At 43.2% G+C, this 15,722-nt stretch overlaps 1 protein-coding gene across 1 annotated transcript in view; it reads left to right on the forward strand.

Annotated features, from left to right (window-relative positions):
• Positions 1-3,984: 3,984 nt before the first annotated feature.
• Positions 3,985-15,722, forward strand: part of LOC134356340 (cadherin-5-like) — a 105,415-nt gene continuing 93,677 nt past the window's right edge. The window contains exon 1 of the mRNA XM_063067234.1: positions 3,985-4,124. The gene's annotated coding sequence lies outside the window, so the exon portion shown is untranslated. The remainder of the gene's footprint in view (positions 4,125-15,722) is intronic.

The raw sequence follows: 15,722 nt of genomic DNA on the forward strand, positions 1-15,722 counted from the left end.
ATCAAATCTCCCCTCATTCTTCTACGCTCCAGGGAATAAAGTCCTAACCTATTCAACCTTTCTCTGTAACTCAGTTTCTCAAGTCCCAGCAACATCCTTGTAAACCTTCTCTGCACTCTTTCAACCTTATTAATATCCTTCCTGTAATTTGGTGACCAAAACTGAACACAATACTCCAGATTCAGCCTCACCAATGCCTTATAAAACCTCATCATAACATTCAGCTCTTATACTCAATACTTTGATTAATAAAGGCCAATGTACCAAAAGTTCTCTTTACGACCCTATCTACCTGTGATGTTACTTTTAGGGAATTTTGTATCTGTATTCCCAGATCCCTCTGTTCCACTGCACTCCTCAGTGCCTTACCATTAACCCTGTATGTTCTACCTTGGTTTGTCCTTCCAACATGCAATACCTCACACTTGTCAGTATTAAACTCCATCTGCCATTTTTCAGCCCATTTTTCCAGCTGGTCCAAGTCCCTCTGCAGGCTCTGAAAACCTTCCTCATTGTCTACTACACCTCCAATCTTTGTATCATCAGCAAATTTGCTGATCCAATTTACCACATTATCATCCAGATCATTGATATAGATGACAAATAACAATGGACCCAGCACTGATCCCTGTGGCACATCATATCTTCAAAACCTTGGCAAACTTCTATAGATGCGTGGTGGAAAGTGTGCTGGCTGCTTTATACCAATGTCTTTGAGCATAAAATCCTATAAAAGGTAGGGGATTTGGCCCAGTGAGTTGGGGGTAAAACTCTCTCAACCATTGAAACATGAAACATTACCATAGAAAAGCAGCATCCATCATCAAAGATCCTCACCACCCAGGCCATGCTCTTTTCTCACTGCTGCCATCAGGTAGGTACAGGAGCCTTAAGACTCACACCACCAGGTTCAAGGACAGTTGCTATCCCTCAACAATTAGGCTCTTGAACAAAAGGAGATAACTCCATTCATTTAAGGACCCTTTTATCTTGTTATTTCATGATCGTTATTTATTGCTATTTATTTATATCTGCATTTGCACAGTTTGTTGTTCACTGATTCTGTTTACAGTTCCTGTTCTATAGATTTGCTAAGTATACCTGCAGAAACAGATCCTCAGGGCTGTATGTAGTGACATGTATGTACCCTGATATTAAACTTTACTTTGAACATTAGAGTCTATCTTTCCTCCGCACTTGGGTTCCAATATTGCCAGCGCACATCTTGGCAACTATAGTGACTCTTCTGCATTTTTGTTTCTCAAATGGAAGAACTTTGGATCAACATCCTTTCCTTTCAGCTGTCAGTAGAGGAAATGATCTTTGCCGAAGTGAATGCAAGCTCCTGTTTGTTCCGGTCAGCCCAGGGGACATGGACCTTTGTGTCTCTATAAAGGCCGTCTCTGAAATTATCCCATTTCCTTTCCTCTGAGGACATACCGGCACAGCGTTGATTTGTAGATGCAAGGTAGCAATGCAATTTGCAAGGTCATCTCGATGATCTATTTGAGATAGAATTGTGCTGAATGAATCACTGAACACGTAAGAATAGGTCGAGTGAGCTAGGGATTCTCTCTTTATTTTTATTTAATTTTATTTTATTTAGAGTTACAGCATGCTGTATAATTTATACATACTTTGATAATCAATGCACTTTGAACTTTGACAGCCACTTTATTAGGTATAGGAGATAATAATCAATATGGCCACTGAGTGTATGTTCTTATGGTTTTCCCTGCATGCTCCTATCCATAAAAAATGAGCCTACCATCACTTTAAATCCTTCCAATGATCCATCCTCCACAACCCTCTGGGGCAAAGAACTCCAAGGATCTACTAACCACTGTGAGAAAAATCGTCTGTATACCCCTCGGCTCCCACAGTATCAATTTCATGTTAGTTCTCTCTTATTAATCTCTGTCCAAGGAAATAATAATTCTGTTTTTATTATTTTTCCTAGAATTTTCAAGTTCAAGTTTATTGTCATCTAACTATACATATATACAACCAAACAAAACAACATTGATCAAAGTCACCATCATCATTTTGTGCCATGTCGTATGATGTGGTCTATCCATGGTCTTTAATCTGAGAAGTTCTCATAAGCTCTTCAAAACTTTTGTCTGTCCATCCCTTGATGTCACTCATGAATGTCATGATCTCCTGTACCTCCTTCTGGACAGTAGTGAGCGAAAGAGATTGCGGGATGGGTGGTAGGGATCCTCAACAAGTTACAGTTACATTGTGACTTGTCAGGGAACGCGGGTCAAAAACGAGGAAGTCTACTAAGAAGGAAAGTCACAGGAGTGGGATGGCATCTAATACTAGAGGACATGCACTGAAGTTAGAGAGGGAAAGTTCAAATGGGATTTGCAAGGCAAGTTTTTTTTTCACACAGAGAGTGGGGGTGACTGGAACGTGCTTCTGGGGTGATGATGGAGGTAGATCTGTTTCAGAGCCTCTTAGATAGTCAGATGAATGTGAAGTAAATGGAGGGGTAGGGACCATATGCAAACAGAAGAGATTGGTTTTAATTAGGAGCAATTAGCTTAATTATTTCAGCACAACATTGTGGACCAAAGGGTCAGTTCCATACTGTACTGTTCGGTGGTCTACGTTCTATATTCTATGTCCATTTTTCTGTACAACATAGAAAGAGATTGTTCAGCCCATCCAGTCAATGCCATCCCTCAGGTTAATCCCATTAAGTTTCTTTCCTGTAATTGATACTGCTCTTTCCCCATTCACCCATCTCAGGGGTGATGTGAAGCAGCAAACAGAGGAGGAAACAGAACACCTGGAGGAAATCCACCTGCAAACTCCACACAGACAGCGCCCAAGGTCAGCATTGAATCCAGGTCACAAAAGCTGTATTAAATTAGTTGCCCCACCACATTTTCTTCACTCACATTACAAGCAGCTTCCAAAACCTATTCAAAATCATAATCGGGTCTACTATCACTGACGCATGTCATGAAATCTGATTTTTTGAGGCTGCAGTGCAGTGCAATGCATAAAATAACTATAAGTTAAAATAAAACATATACAAAGTTCCAAATTCAAAGTACATTTATTATCAAAGTACAGGCACTTCACCATATGTAACTCAGATTTGTTTTCCTACAAGTATACTCAATAATTCTAATAACCATAACAGAATCAATGAAAGACCACACCCAAGAGGGTGGACAAACAACCAATATGCCAAACACAACTGTGCAAAGGAAAAAATAAATAACAATCATAAATAAATAAGCAATAAATATTGAGAACATGAGATGAAGAATCCTTGATAGTGAGTCCATAGTTTGTGGGAACAGTTCAGTGATGGGACAGGTGAAGTTGAGTGAAACTATTGTCTCTGGTTGAAGAGCTTGATGGTTGAAGGGTAATAACTGTTCCTGAACTTCGTGGTGTGAATCCTGAGGCTCCTGTAAATTCTTCCTGATGGCAGCAGGAACTGCACTTAAAAATTAAATGTAATAACTGGTGCAAAAAGAGGGCAGAATAGTGAGGTAGTGTTCACCATCTGTTCAGAAATCTGGTGGTGGAGGGGAAGAAGCTGTTCCTAAAATGTTGTGTGTGTGTCTTTGGGCTGAGATCCTTCATCAAAAGAGGGCATATCCTGGGTGATCGGGGTCCTTAAAGCTGGATGCCGCCTTCTTGAGGCATCACTACCCTCAGTGGTGGGAGGCTAGCCTCCATGATGGAGCTGGCTGAGTTTACAACCCTCGGCAGCGTTTTCCCCACCCTGTACAGTTGCCTGCTCAGACCAGTCAGTGATACTACAATACTGCGTGCAACAACATTACTTAAATTATTTTTCTGGAAGTCAAAAGGCTACTTTAGGATAATTGCGCTCGTTTATCTGGTTTCCGACACTCTCAACTCTCTACTCTGATATCACAAATGTGTCGGACAATGGCAGGAAATGAGTGAGCGGCAAACAGGCTGGGTCCCTCCAGCAGGCTGTGGAAGCCTGGGACTGCAGTGACCACACAGGTCAGTCCTGAGCACACTTACTCCACTCTGCCTGAGATAATTTCTCTTCTACTGATTCTTTTTTTGGATGTAAACTGCACAGCAAAAGGTGAACCATACCGTGGCCAGTGATTTAAAAAGAGGTGAGTGAGTTTCATTCAATTATCCAATAGGCTGTTCTCCTGTTGGAGATAATTCTCGGTGGTGGAGACAGGGATACGACTGGAACCAGAAAGGGACAGAGTTCCACCCTTAACTTTTTTGGTACTTGTCCCGGGAGTGTATGATGGGACTTTGAGGAGGGGGTTTCATTCTGTGTCTCACCCTCTCACCCCAAGTGTATGTGATGGGACTGTGTGGAGGGAGCTTCATTCTTTGCCTGATTTCAGGAGTGTGTGATGGGATGATGTGGAAGGAGCTTCTCTCTGTGTCTGGAAAACTGGGAATGTTTGATGGGAGGATGTAGAAGGAACTTCACTCTGTGCCTGACCCTGGGAGTGTGCAATGGGACAGTGTAACAGGAGCTTCACCCTGTGTCTGACCCTGGGAGTGTGTGATGGGATAGTGTAATGGGAGCTTCACTCTGTGTCTGACCCCGGGAGTGTGTGATGGGATGGTGTAGTGGGAGATCCACACCGTCTCATTACACACTCCCGGGGTCAGACACAGAGTGAAGCTCTCTCCACACTGACCCATCACACACTCCCGGGGTCAGACACAGAGTAGGCTCCCTCAACACCATTCATCACACATTTCCCCCTTGTGTGATTTAACAATCAGCTGCATTTTGATTCTTATTGAAAACTTGGTCAGTGCATTTCTCGAAACAGGAGCAAAATCTGTTCCTGCTTGGTGGGAATTAGAAGATAGAAGCAGATTGTTTGACCAACACAAAACTAAAGTTTGAAGGTAAGAGGACTTTCCATGGTGGACAAATTGTAACAGGCAGTGTGTCACGGAGTGCCATGGCCATTTACAATTGACTTACATGTGAAGATAACAAAGGTGCTTTTGTTCATTCTGCTGATAGAACAACAGGTAGGAAAATTGAAATATGCATATGCTGAGTGGGAGAAGGTCTAACAAGGAGTTTAATAGAAGATAGATGATAGAACATCGAACAGTACAGCATATGAACACTTCAGTACAGAACACTACAGCTTCAGACCCCGATAACAGTGATGAACATGATGCTGAATTAAATTAAACCTGGTCTGCCTGCTTAAAGATTAAAGATTAAAGATTAAAACTGAAGATTAAAATAAGATTGAAGGTGTACAGAGAAAATTGGCAAGGATGTTGCTGGGACTGGACAATCTGAGTTATATGGAAAGATTGATTAGGTTAGGACTCTATCCCCAGAAAACTGAGGATTGAGGGGAGATTTGATGGAGATGTATAAAATTATGAGGGGTATGGATAGGGTTAATGCGAGCAGGCTTTTTCCTCTGAGGTTGGGTGGGACTACTGCTAGAGGTTATGGGTTAAGGGTGAAAGGTGAAATATCTGTAGGGAACATGAGGGGAAACTCCTTCATTTGGAGGATTGTGAGTATGGAAAGAGCTGCCTGTGCAGGTGGGACATGTGAGCTCAATTTCAATGTTTAAGAGAAGTTTGGATAGGTACATGGAAGGGAGGGGTATGGAGGGGTAAGAGAAGTTTGGATAGGTACATGGGAGGGAGGGGTATGGAGGGGTAAGAGAAGTTTGGATAGGTACATGGAAGGGAGGGGTATGGAGGGGTAAGAGAAGTTTGGATAGGTACATGGAAGGGAGGGGTATGGAGGGGTAAGAGAAGTTTGGATAGGTACATGGAAGGGAGGGGTATGGAGGGGTAAGAGAAGTTTGGATAGGTACATGGAAGGGAGGGGTATGGAGGGGTAAGAGAAGTTTGGATAGGTACATGGAAGGGAGGGGTATGGAGGGGTAGGAAAAGTTTGGATAGGTACATGGAAGGGAGGGGTATGGAGGGCTATGGTCCTGGTGCAGATCATTGGGACTAGGTAGTGCAAATGGTTCAGCATGAGTGAAATGGGCTAAAGGTCCTGTTTCTGTGCTATAGTGCTCCATGAATCTATGACCCTATAAGTTTTATTTGTTACGTTTACCTTGAAACATCAAAACATACAGTGAAATGCGTTATTTGTGTCAACCACCAACACAGTCCAAGGATCTGCTGGGACAGCCTGCAAGGGTTGCCACGCTTCAGGAGCCAACATAGCGTGCCCATAATTTACTAACCCAATCTGTGCATTTTGGGATTGTGAGGAAAAGCGGGAGCACCTGGATGAAATCCACGCGGTCACAAGGAGAACGTACAAACTCCTTGCAGACAGTGGCGAAAATAGAACCCTGATTGCCGTTGCTGTGAAATGTTATGCTAACTACTATGCTACCATGATGCTTTTGTGCCATGTATGGTCTATATCTGTCCATTCCCTGCATTTCATGTGTCTAATATCCTATAAAACCACAATGATTTCTGCTCCTATCACCCCTGTCTATCATGAGCCCTACGGGCTTGTGTGGTCAACCATAAAGCATTGGTCTTTGAGGTTTCTCAAGCCCCTCTGTTTATTAGTTGTTCTCTTGAGTAGAGTTGTGAAACCCTTGAGCTTTCTATTTAATCTTGTCAAGTTAATCGTGATTGGCACGGGTTTTCCGCGCTCTGTGATTATTTATAACAGACTCCTGATTAGCGCTTATCGTGGGGTCCTTGTGAGGAGAATGTTTTGCCTCACAAGGTCACTCAGTTATGCCTTCAATGTTCTGTTGGAATTCCTATATTTAAACATCTTACATAGGAGTCTGTTGTTTCTCCACGCCTGGGTTCAGTCATTGTTAGTGCTCACTGTGAAACCAACAGCCTGTTCCAGGCACCTACCACTCTTTGCGTAAAAAACTAAAAGCACACATCTCCCCTAATCATTCTCCTCTCCCACTTTCAACACCCGTCCTCTAGTATATCACACTTCCACCCTGGGATAGAGGCTCCAAACATCTTCTCTATCTATTGCGTCTTGTACTTTTGTCGTGTCTCCCCTCAGCCTCTGACACTGCAGAATATACCTTTCGAATAAAACTACAATCGATAAAGAAGCCTATTTTTGAATTTTTACGTAACACACAGTATTGTGCAGAAGTCTTAAGTACATATGTGTAGCTAGAGTGTCCAAGACCTTTGCACTGTACTGTAGTAAATTTTTGTATTACACTGTGCTGCTTTCGCAAAAATAAACAAATTTCATGACATATGTGAGTGATGATAAACCTGATTCTGATGTGGGTCTGTATTGTGGACTGAGAGTGGGAGGGGAGAGAGGAATCATGGTTGGAAAAAGGGGAAGGGAGAGAGGAGGGAGTGGAAAGCACCAGAGAGATATTCTGTAGTAGTTGATAAGCCAATTGTTTGGAATCAAGTGGCCTTGCCTGGTGTCTCAGGGCTGGAGGTTTCTCAAGTCACATCAACCCCCGCCACTGGCTCTCCTTCTCTGCCACCTGTCCCACACTCCTCCCACAGCACTCCACCCTCGCCATTCCCAACATCCTTTCCTCTAGCCAGATTTACAAACTTGCTCTCCACTCCATGTTGACAAATACAGTACTGTGCAAAAGTCATAGGCACCCTAATACTTCTACACAGTACTGTTGAACATAGAGCATTACAGCATAGAACAAACCTTCCGGTCCATGTTGTTGTACTGACCTTTTATTTTTGGAAACATTATTTTAGAGATACTGTATGGAAAGGATCCTTACAGCCTTTTATGCTGCACTAAACAGCAATTCCCAACAACCCCCAATTTAACACTAGACTAATCAAGGAACAATTTACAATGACCAATTAACCTACCTCTTTAGACCGTAGGAGGAAACTGAAGCACCTGGAGAAAATTCATGCATTCCACGGAAAAGGACATGCAAACTCCTTACAGAGGATGCCAGGATTGAATGAAGAACTCCAATGCCACAGGCTGTAATAGCGTTGCACTAGCCACTATATTAGCCTACTCTAAGATCAATCTAACCCCTCCCTCCCACACTCCGGGACCTCCGGTTTCCTCTCACAGTCCAAAGACATGCCGGGTAGGTTAATTGGTCACTGTAAGTTATTCCGTGATTAGGTTAAGGTTAAATCGGAGTTGTCGGAGGTTGCTGGTTGTTGCGGCTCGAAGGGCTTATTCTGTGTTGTATCGCTAACTAGGTGTAGCACCTGCTTAGCCCCCCCGTCAGGGTCATGTGAAGGCATGCGAGCAGGTGGTAGATGCTCGTATGAGCAGCTGGTGCAGATCACCTGGTTATGTGACCACTGACATCAGGCAGACAATCTCTGAAGGGTATTGATAATGGCTAGTGTCAGCCATCTTGTAAAGACACTGCCCTGAAGAAGGCAATGGCAAACCACTTCCGCAGAAAAATTTGTCAAGAGCAGTTATGGGAATGGAAAGACCACAATCACTACATGGCATGCAACAAATCAACGATCTCTAAATAAACAAATAACCCTCTACTTTTTTATCACCCATGTGCTCATAGAAGAGTTTCTTAAATGTCCCAAATATATCCGTATCTACCACCACCATCACTGGCAGTGTGCTCAATGCACATACCACTCTGTGTGTTTTAAAACAATAGAGAATCCAAGGGGGTGAAATTTTAGCCCAGCCAGCTTCAAAAGTTTATTGTTTTGACCCCCAACTTTCAGCTATGAGAGTGTGAACCCTATTGTGTTCATACTTCTTTGTCTAAATGACTCACTGACTCCCAAGTACAGTATAATCAGAATCCCATTCACTTATCAAGAATGTGTGGGAAGTGAGAAGCCAGGAGGAAGTGAGAAATAAAAATAGATTACTGACTTAAACAGGAAACTCGTCAAAGAGATGGTGGAGAGGGTGCCTGTGCTATCAGTTCTGCCTCAGTGAGTCTCTCTCTCGTATCTCAGTATGGTGGCTAAAGCCCCAACTTCAAAGAGGGCAAAGCTTATCTGATGCTCCCAGTGCTGTCCTGGGAATGTTGCATTGTTGAAGGCATCAGACTATGTCTCACATTGGAACCCAAACTTCACAGAATCAGAATCAGGTTTATTATCACCGACATGCAATACTGTGCAAAACTCTAGGCACCTACAGTATATATATTGGTGCCTAAGAGTTTAACACAGTACTACAGTTATTTTATATATTGTACTCTACTGCTGCCACAAAAAAGAACAACTTCCAAGACATACATGAGTGATGATAATCCAGATTCTGATACAGGTCTCTATTGTGGACTCGAGTGGGAAGGGGATAAGGAGAGAGAAATCATGGTTAGGAAAAGGGGTAAGGAGAGGGAAGGGAGCAGGAAGCATTAGAGAGACAAATTACCTTGCCAGGTGTCTCATGGCTGGCTGTGTCTGCACCCACACCACTCCCTGCCCCTGGCACTCCTTCTCTGCCACCTGTCCCACACCCCTTCAACAGCACACCACTATTTCTAACATCCTTTACCCCCACCAGATTTACAAACTCACTCTCCACTCCATGTTGAGAAATACAGTACTGTGCAAAAGTCTTAGGCACTCTAGTTATATGTTTTGCCTAAGACTTTTGCCCAGTACTATACATTGTGAAATTCATTGCTTTGCAGTATCAGTACAGACTAACACATTAAAAATATTATAAATTACAGTAAGAAATATATTAAAAAACAAATGTAATTCAAAAAATGAGATAGTGTTCATGGTTTCGTTGACCATTCTGAAATTTTTTGGTGGAGGGGGAAGAAGCTGTTCCTGAAACATTGAGTGTGTATCTTCAGACTCCTGTACCTCCTCCTTGACGTAGCAATGAGAAGAGGGCATGACCCGGGTGATGGGGGTCCTTCATGCTAGATGCCACTTTGTTGAGGCATCACCTTTTGAAGATGTCCTAGTCGCTGAAGAGGCCAGTGCCCATAACGTAGGTGGCTGAGTTTACAACTTCCCACAGCTTTTTCCGATCCTGTGCATTGGCCTCTCCAAACCAGACAGTGATGCAACCAGTCAGAATGCTCTCCACGTACATTTGTAGAAATATTTTAGAGTCTTTGGTGGCATACCAAATCTCCTCAAACTCCTAATGCTGGTGTGCCTTCTTCATAATTTCATAAATACCTCGGTCCAAAGATAGATCCTCGGAGATGTTGACACCCAGGATCTTGAAACTACTCACTCTTTCCACTGCCGACCCCTCAATGAGAACTGGTGTGTGGTCCCTTGACTTCTCCTTCCTGAAGCCAAAAATCACTTCCTCGATGTTTCTGGTGGGGTGGAGGTACGCCTCTACCAAAGGAGGTGTAAGGCACTCCTTCCCTCCAATAGCCTGTATGTCAAGTGTAGCACCTGCTTAGTAACTCCAGTCAGGGTCACGTGAAGCCATGGAGGCAGGTGGGGGATGGTCGTACGAGCAACTGGTGTACATCACAAGTCCTGGTTATGTGACCACTGACACCAGGCAGACAGTCCCAGTAGAGCATTGATAATGGCTGGGGTCATCCATCTTGTAAAGACACTGCCCAGAAGAAGGCAATGGAAAATCACTTCTGTAGAAAAATTTGCTAATAATAGTCATGGTCATGGAAAGAAAATGTTCACTCACGTCATACATCAAGGCACATAGTGATAATGATGATAATGTTTCTGACACATTCTCAGCTGGAGGCAGAAGATTCTGTGACACTATTTCAAACAGGTCGACTTGGAACTTGCAAGAATGAGAGGTGACCTATTGGAATTGTTTTAAATTATGATGTATAGACAGAGTGGGTGGTAACGGTATGGCACAGTAGCATAGCGGCTAGCATAAAATAGTACAGCGCCAGAGACCCAGGTTCAATTCCTGCCGCCGTCTGTGAGAAGCTTGTACATTCTTCTCATGAACTTGTGTGTTTTCACTGGGTGCTCCAGTTTCCTCCCACCTTCCAAAGACCGAAGGATTAGGAGGTTCATTGGTCATATAGGTGGCTTGGACGGAAGGGCTTCTTACTGTACTGTATCTCTAAGTAAAAAAAAAACAGTCTTTTCCCCAGGATAGGAGAGTCCAAAACTAGGGAGATATATGTTTAAGATGAGAGGGGAAAGATTTAAGAAGGGCAACTTATACACCCAGAAGATGATGAGTATCTGGAATGAGCTGCCGGTGGAAGTGGTTGAGCCAGGTACAATATCATCTTTTAAGAAGCACTTGGACAGGTACGTGGAGGAGAGAGACTCAGAGAGATATGGATTGAACACAGGAAATTGGGACTAGCTGGATAGGTATGGTGATCGGCCTAGGTCTGTTGGGCTGAAGGCCTGTATCCATGTTGTATTGCTATATGACTCGAAGTACATATTAAAAATTTAACTTAAACTTAACTTGCAGAAAGTGTTGGATTCTTACTGATCTGAATCTTGAGCACCATCAATGACTGGTCATCTACAAACCTGACTCTTGGGAATCTCACAATATTTGCAATCCTTTGAGGAAAAAAAGTTCTCTGTGCCTCCCCCACACCCCTCCGCAATATCCCACCCTTTAATTCCAAGACCATGAAGAGGTAACAATCTTCTTGGCAAACTGACAAATTTAAAGAGAAATTAAATGGCACCATGCCCTTTAACTTCAAAGCTGATTCTGCCTCCTCTGTGTAATGAACACTACAGCGTGCGATAGTCCTATTGCTGAGAAAACCTCATGAATCCATCTCGAAGAACAAATTAAAGAGATAGAAATTAGCTTTATTTGTCACACGTATGTCGTACATCGAAACAGTGAAATGTGTCATTTGTGTCAAATCAGATCAGTGAAGCGTGTGCTGGGGGCAGCCCACAAGTGTTGCCACACTTCCAATGCCAACATGGATTATCAAATGTGTGGTGTGCATCTTCCAAACGTTTCAGTGTTTGGTCACACTGGGTGAAAAGACAGTGTCACCCACACCATCAGGAGGAACCTCTCAGCCATTGACCCGTCTCGGAGAAAAAATTAGCTTCATATGTCACATACGCATCAAAACATACAGTGAAACGCATCATTTTGCATCAAATCAAATCAGCAAAGATTGTGCCAGGCAGCCCACAAATGTCACCATGTTTCCGGCACCAACATAGCATTCACAATGTACTAACCTTAACCTGTATGTCTTTGGAATGTGGGAGGAATCTGATGCACGCACAGGAAACCCATGTCATGACTAGAACATACAAACTGTTTATAAAGAGCAGCAGAAATTAAGCCCTATTCTTATGTAATAGCATGCACCAACCATCACACTACCCTTCCCCAGCATGGTAAACAGAATAATTTCTGCAGAATTACTTAGCAAAACTTTTTCCTTCTACACAAGAATCAAAACTATTATTAGAAAACAGTGGAAATATTCAGGTGGGTCAGGCAGAACCGACGAAAGTCACTACCAGTGACATCCCATCCCTTGGGAATAACGCTTGGGTTGCCAGCAGATGAGAATGGCACAGTGTGGGTGACCTTTGCACTGACTGAGGATACAATGGCAGCATAACACTCAGTCTTTACTCTTGGAAGAAGCAAAAAGACAAGTTACTCGTCCAATATGTTTCGAAGAAGGAGTAGGTCAGCAGTCGTAAGGAATGTCTTCATTTATTGGTTTGTTAGATTAGACTGTTTAATTCAGTTTAACAATTAATTGGCTTCAGTTTAGTTTGATTTCCAGTGGTCATGGTATGTATTTGCAGCTGTTTAGTCTGGCCCCTAGCGGTTACACTTGTTTGATTCTGGAAAGCTCTGGAAGTTTCTCAGGTGCTGCGTTATTTGAATAGGGGCTTCCTGACTGGCTGACTTTTATCTGTGAGATTGAATGGAGTTTTTCTTGTCTCTGTGTATAACAAGAGCTGACTGTGCAGAGGCACATTTTCTTTTTGCTTCTATCTCCCTTCACTTAGTAGACCACTAAAACTCTCCAGTTTCGACTCTCTTTGTTCTATTCATGATTTAAAAAACCGTTAGTTAAGTTTTGTGCCTCTTTCCTGACTTCTGAACAAACCTTAGATGAAAAAAATATCAGAATGCAACACCAGTAACAATCCTACAACAACCTTCATACCGGTGACTGTTTCTTGACTTCTGAAAGAATCTTGGATCAAAAACAATAGAATCCAAAAGGAATAATCCTTGGTTGCCAGCAGAATCAAATGGCACAGTGTGGGTGACCTTTGCACTGACTGAGGGATACAATGGCAGCATTGCACTCAATGTTTATTCTTGGATGCGACAAAAGACAAGTTACTTGTCCAGTATGTTTGCAAGAAGGGTTAGGTCAGCCGTCGTAAGGAACACCACTATCCATGAATTACCCTTCTCCTTCATGGTTTGAAAATATACTCCAGTTCCTTCACTGGGTCTAAATGCTGGAACTTCCTTCCTCCCTCCTTTTGGTGATCATATACAGTACATTAGACTCAGGTTCAGATTTAGATTAAGATTTTCTCTGGGACAGAACCTGGGCACTGCCTGAATTCATGGAGAGATGGGCTCTTGACCTCATAGCCTACTTTATATATCATTGTCTGCCTGGACTGCACTCTCTCTCTGTAGCTGTAACACTTCATTCTGCATTCTGTGATTGTACTACCTCAGCACACTGTGTAATGCTGTATGAACAGTATGCAAGACAATTTTTTGGTACATCTGACAATAAGAAACCATTTGTAAGTACCTATGTCACAGTAAACAGGATGGTGTGCTTTTGTCCTGAGGTGTGAACTGAGAGCAATAACAACCCAAGCTTTATTGTTTGGCGACAATAAAGTATAAAGTAAAGTAAAAGCTGCTGTAATGCGGAGACAGAGTCTCAGCCATTAGCAGAGAAGCATTCTGTTACCATGTACAATAACAGTAGTCAAAGCACTCAGACCAAATTATTGATCAGAGACACGTTCAGATCTCACTACAACATGGGAAATGAATTTATTAATCTAAAATGATAATATTAGAGCCAGTAATGCTGACAATTATACTAATTAGATTGTCATAAAGAAAAACTATTTCAGTGATGTGCTCCAGGGAAGGAAAATGCCATTCCACAGAGGTGTGATGAGGTAAGACTGTAGACCTGTAGTAATGTAAACACAAGGAAATCTGCAGATGCTGGAATTTCAAGCAACACACATAAAAGTTGCTGGTGAACGCAGCAGACCAGGCAGCATCTCTAGGAAGAGGTACAGTCGACGTTTCGGGCTGAGACCCTTCGTCAGGACTAACTGAAAGAAGAGCTAGTAAGAGATTAGAAAGTGGGAGGGGGAGGGGGAACTCCGAAATGATAGGAGAAGACAGGAGGGGGAGGGATGGAGCCAAGAGCTGGACAGGTGATTGGCAAAAGGGATATGAGAGGATCATGGGACAGGAGGCCCAGGGAGTAGGAAAAGGGGGAGGGGGAAAAAAACAGATGATGGGCAAGGGGTATAGTGAGGGGGACAGAGGGTAGTGGGGCATTAGCGGAAGTTTGAGAAGGCAATGTTCATGCCATCAGGTTGGAGGCTACCCAGACAGAACATAAGGTGTTGTTCCTCCAACCTGAGTGTGGCTTCATCTTTACAGTAGAGGAGGCCGTGGATATACATATCAGAATGGGAATGTGATGTGGAATTAAAATGTGTGGCCACTGGAAAATCCTGCTTTCTCTGGCGGACAGAGTGTAGGTGTTCAGCGAAACGATCTCCTAGTCTGCGTCGGGTCTCGCCAATATATAGAAGGCCACATCGGGAGCACCGGACGCAGTATATCACCCCACCCTGTAGTAATGTGACTGATTTGTAGTGATCTCTGCAATAACCCAGTAAACTGCTCAGCTCAGGGGTAATTAGGACTGACCATTAAATGCCGGTCTTACTAGAATTTCACCTTATAAATGAATAAATGAAAGCAGAACAGGTATAGTGTAAGCTTGGGATTGGAATTAGTTTATTATGGTCACATGTACCAAGGTACGGTGAAAAGTTGGTTTTGCATGCTGTTCATACAGATCAAATCATTACACCGTCGATGGAGCTAGAACAAGGTGAAACAATAACAATGCAGAATAAAGTGTAACAGTGCAGTGCAGGTAGACAATAAGGTTCAAGATCATAACGAGGTAGACTGTGAGGGAATCATTCAATAGTCCAATAACAGTGGGACAGAAGCTGTCCTTGAGCTAGGTGGTACGAGCTTTCCGGCTTTTGTATCCTCTGCCCAATGACAGGGGGGAGAGAAGAGAATGTCTCCTATTGGTGTGAGGTTCAAATCGCCTCTTACAACCAAGTCCAGCTCCTGGCCTTCACATGTAGCTTAGCTACTAAGCCCTACTGACAGGAGAAGGGTCAAAGGCACATTACTGTTGCCTTAAAACCAGTTGCTTTGGGCAGATGGGGCTCATCAGTCATGGTTGGCAGCTCATCTAGGAGAAGGAAAACTCTGATCTCAAACCTCTGTTGCCCTGGAGAGGCTACTCATGGGGAAGCTTTGGTAGTAAACTCCGAGGAACTATCTGGAGCCAAGGTCCCTGAGGCAGTCCCACATTGAGTTCAACACTGACTGGCAACTCCTACAACACCGTTGGTGCAAACTGTATCAGTCTCACTGCTCCTTTGGATTCAACAGCTCCATGTCATACTGCCCTGGCTAGTACATCATGTAGACAGCCCGGACACACTATACACGGTCGGCCCCGATAAAAGGAGGGCCTATCACAGTACAGAAACACACCAAACTAATTGAACAACTG

Source organism: Mobula hypostoma, chromosome 14 (assembly GCF_963921235.1).
Source record: "Mobula hypostoma chromosome 14, sMobHyp1.1, whole genome shotgun sequence".
Classification (NCBI taxonomy): Eukaryota; Metazoa; Chordata; class Chondrichthyes; order Myliobatiformes; family Myliobatidae; genus Mobula; species Mobula hypostoma.